Source organism: Echinops telfairi, unplaced genomic scaffold, assembly GCF_000313985.2.
Source record: "Echinops telfairi isolate 266 unplaced genomic scaffold, ASM31398v2 ScPeMD7_5868;HRSCAF=6743_1, whole genome shotgun sequence".
Lineage (NCBI taxonomy): Eukaryota > Metazoa > Chordata > Mammalia > Afrosoricida > Tenrecidae > Echinops > Echinops telfairi.
Window position 1 is genome coordinate 7,274,491 of NW_022109768.1, and position 4,679 is coordinate 7,279,169.

Genomic DNA, 4,679 nt, shown 5'->3' on the forward strand with positions numbered 1-4,679 from the left:
GAGAGAGAGAGAGAGATACTCATATCAAGAAATGATTCACACTGTTATGGAAACAAGCAAGTCCAAGCAGGTTCCAGTTCTGTAGGTCAGTGGTTGGGCTGGAGATGTCTGGTGATGATCAGCAGGAAGACCACAGGCTGGTGACTCTAGAAGAGGCTGAATCCAAAATCAGGTTAGGCTTATGATTGCAGAGACGATGAAGCCAAGGTTAGCAGGTCAGACGGTAGGCCAATGATGGCTCCTGGGATTGGCAGACAATATGGTAGGCCATTGGTTCAAGTCCAAAGAACTGGAGGACTATGAGCCAGATGCAGGATCCAGAGCCAGCAAATAGCAAATGAGTTTCCCATAGTCTCCACATATATTGGAAGCAGGTGACACTCCCAATGCCATTGTTTTATTCCAGACTGTTACCTGAGTAGGGTGTCTTTTCCATTATGGAAGCTTACATTTGATTTCCTGTGACTGCCATGTGTTAGGTCAGGTCATGCGGGATTACTAGGTATTAACTGCCACACCTCCAAAAAGCCTGGCCTGGCCAAGCTGGCACAAACCTTAACTATCACAGACATCATTAGGATTTGTTTCCTTTTTTCATTATTTTCTAAGGAAGAACACTCAATCTCTTAAGGTTTAAAGTAAAAGTATGTATAGCTTACAGAAGCCGGGAGCTTGTATAAGGTGGAAACCTCAGAGAAGTAAAACTCAAGAAGTTTCCACTAATAGTCCTAATATTTCACACAGGCAAAGATGGACGACTTGTGAGATCCAGAAACCCAGGCTGTCCCATGGAATTTTTGCCCTCTCAGATGTCACTGTATTTCTAATATAATAATGTGAAAAGATTATAGAGGTCAACAAAAATCTGTGGAATTTTATAAAAGAACCTAGACAAAACAAATTAATTATGTATACAGTTTTAGAAATGAACTGTGAGAAACCAAGGACTTTGATTCACAGGGAAAGTTATATATCACTTTAAAGGGGAACAGCATTTGCAAAGACTGAGATTTCTCTAAGACCGTGGACAGTACAAATGTTTAAGCACTGGATTGACGGGAAGGTTGGCCACTTAAGTCACCAGAGATGCCTCAGAAGTAAGATTTAGTGACCTGCTTCTGCAAGGCCATAGCCCTGGAAGCCTTATGGAGTGCAGTTCTAATATGCACTTGGATCAACTCAACAGTTAGAAACAACAGCACCAAAGAGGTTTGCCATTTTCACCAGCACTTGAGGTATACTTTTTAATTCTTTTTCTAGCCGGATCAGGTTGAAAGTATATAACAAGGACATTTGTAAGTGCATTAGTATATCACCACTTGATTTATGTACTAGATAAAGGTTAGTACACTAACAAAAACTACACATGCAATTGCTTCGAGCTACTATTTTTCACTTTTAAAAATCGTGCAAGTAGAGAGCTGGACCCAATAAACTGTCCACAATTTACCATTCTATGAAAAGGTTCTGTTTAGGGGGGCTTTACATTTTACTAGGGAGCTCTTGTGGTATAGTGGTTATACGTTGGGCTGAAATCCACAAGGGCAGCAGTTTGAAACCACTAGCCTGCTCCTCCAGAGGAAGATGGAACTTTTCTACTCCTGTGTAGAGTGCAACAGTATCTGGTACTTACAGGGTAGCTCTACTCTGTCTCACAGAGTTGCATGGCGGCATCAAATTGATAGCAGTCAGTTTTATATTTCATTAGAGCAATGATACATTAGATGGCACAGAACTTTCAAAGACTTCTGTATATAAAGTTTGAGTTAAAGCAACATCAAAATGGTGTTAAGAAACAGTATATGGTTTCATTCCTAAGATAGAATTTACTTTATTTTAAAATTGTTTTGTTTTTCTTTTAAATATTTGAGCAGCACTCCATTGCTTGTGTTTTGATGACTTTCCATTTTTCTTGATTCGTACTTCTTATAGTATACATTCAATTGCCAAGTAGCCGATGAAAGCCGTGGAAGCTTTCCTTCATTACGTTATATTCCACTCTTCGCTTAGTTATCTTTTTAGTCCCTTGTATGCTAAGCAGCTCCTTCCTCTCCCTGCACTACACCAAGTAAGTTTTCCACTGCTATCCATAAGGTATTTAGTTTTTTTTAATTATTAAATACTTCACTGGGGGCTCTTACATCTCTTATCACAATCCGCACATTCATCCAGTGTGTCAAGCACATTTGCACATATGCTGTCAGCATCATTTTCAAAGCATTTTTTGCTACTTGAGCCCTTGATATCAGCTCCTCATTTTCCGCCCTCTTCCCCCATGAACCCTTAATAAGTTATAGATTATTATTTTCATATCTTACATTGTCCTCTGTCACCCCTCACCCACTTTTCTGTTGTTCGTCCTCCTGGGAGGGGGTTATATGTTGATCCTTGCGGTCGATTCCCCCTTTTTCCACCTTCCCCTTATCCTCCTGAGGGTCATTGTTGGTCCTGAGGGGTTTCTCTATCCTGGATTCCCTGTGTTGCAAGCTCTTATCTGTAGCAGAGTGCATGTTCTGGTCTAATCCCGCTTGTAAGGTAGAATTGAGGTCATGATAGTGGGGCAGGGGAGGATGCATTAAAGAACTAGAGGAAAGTTGTGTGTTTCATCTTTGCAATACTGCACCCTGACTGGCTCGTCTCTTCCTTGTGACCCTTCTGTATGGGGATGTCCAGTTGTCTACAGATGGCTTTGGGGTCACAAAGTCCATATTCTTAGTTTGTCTTAGTCTGGACGCTCCACTGCAATTTGCTCACTGTGGGTGACATGGTTGGCATTTGAAATACTAGTGGTATAGCTTCCAGCCTCACAGCAATATGAAAGTGACTAAGTAGAAAAAGGACATCATGTGCATTACCAGGAAGGGCCAGCTGCTCCATGGGAGAAAGATGAAGCTTTCTAGTCCCATAAAGAGTGACATTCTCACAAACCCACAGCAGCAGCTTGACTCCATCCTATAGGGTCACTGTGACTTGGGATCAACCTGATGGCAGTGAGTTTGACTTTAGTAGAGGATGTGAACCAGTTCACACCCTTCGTTTCCTTTAGGGCATTTTAAAGACTATTTTACTAGCAGGTATGGCTGGAGATACCATCCTTTGTTTTCTTGGGGGCATCTTTAAGACTATTATAGTAGAGGGTGTGACTTAAGGCACCATCCTTGGTTTTCCTTGGACATAAAATGGTACCTCCAGACAGTTCTAACACACATCTCCTCACCTGGAAAGCCAGACTGAGCTTTGATAGAAGCAAAAAGACTTGCTGTGTCTTTTGGATGTGCATTTGGATCTCCGCTGACAGCCCTTCAGATTTTGGATGAAGCAGTATCCACCACCACATGAGATATTTTCTCAAAGTTTAATGAGTTTCTGTGTGACATTTCAACAAATTGTAGATTGTAAGGGTGTGGGGGAATATACTCAATGGAAAAGTGGGGTAAAAATGGAGCTGAATAGCATCTTAGAAGAGTTGGATATGTGGGACACCTTCAATCTCCAACTCTTTGGGACTAGTCTGTTATTAATTCTTCCAAAAGAAAATTATTTCCACAACCAGAAAATGTTTATCTATATTTAATGGACTATACAAAGGTGCTTAACTATATAGATAATAATAAATTATGGAGAACATTGCAAAGATGGTAATCCCAACATATTTCATTCTTCTCATGTGGCCTGTGGAAGCTGGACATTGGCCAATACACAATTATGAGAAAAAGAACAAAGGTATACTGTATGGTTTAAAATCCAGAGATGTGTGTGTCAGTGTTGTATTCTATCACACCACTTATTCAAATTGTGTGATAAGAGAATAGTCCAGGAAAATGCACTATATGAAGAAGAATGTGGCATTTGGATTAGAGGAAGAATAATTGTAACCTCAGTATGCCTATGAATCAACATTGCTTGATGAAAGCAAAAATAACCTGAAACTCTTATTGGTGAAGATCAAAGATTATACTCTTTAGTATGGATTTCACTTCACCATAAAGAAAACAAATTCCTCACAACCACACCAGTAAGCAACATCATGATAAATAGAGAAAAGATTGAAGTAGTCAAATATTTCATTTTACTTGGACCCCCAATCAATTCCCATGGAATTAGCAATCAAGAACTCAAATCGCACTGGGAAAATATAATGCAAAACACTCTTTAAAGTGTTCTAAAGCAATGATATCACTTTGAAGACCAAGGTGTGTCTGACACAAGCCGTGCTGTTGACTGCTTTGTATGCAGGCCAAACAGGTAGGCCACAGATGGAGAAGACTGAAGAAGAATCCATGCCTCTTTGCAATGGATATGAACTGTACCATGGACAGCCAGCAGAATAAGCACACCTGTCTTGGAGGAAGAACAGCCAGGGTGCTCCTTAAAAGCAAGGGCTCAAGTAGAAAGAAAATGTTTTGTAAATTATGATGGCAACATGTGGTTGGCACAATGGATGGATGGATTGTGATAAGAGCTGTAAGAGCCCCCAAGAAAATGATTTCTTTTAAGAAAGCAAGGGTAGTGAGATTGTGTCTCCCTTACTTTGGGCATGTTATCAGGGAGGACCAGTCCCTGAAGAAGGACATCATACTTTAGTAGAGGGTCAGCAAAAGAGAGAAAGACCTTCCATGAGATTAATTAATATTACCCTGTGCCCCCGAAAATAAGACCTACTTACAGAATTGCCTCTC

The 4,679-nt window shown here is 40.4% G+C and overlaps 1 protein-coding gene across 1 annotated transcript in view; it reads left to right on the forward strand.

Annotated features, from left to right (window-relative positions):
* The window catches only part of LRBA (LPS responsive beige-like anchor protein), a 752,417-nt gene that overhangs the window by 670,356 nt on the left and 77,382 nt on the right, over window positions 1–4,679 (forward strand). The window lies entirely within an intron of this gene.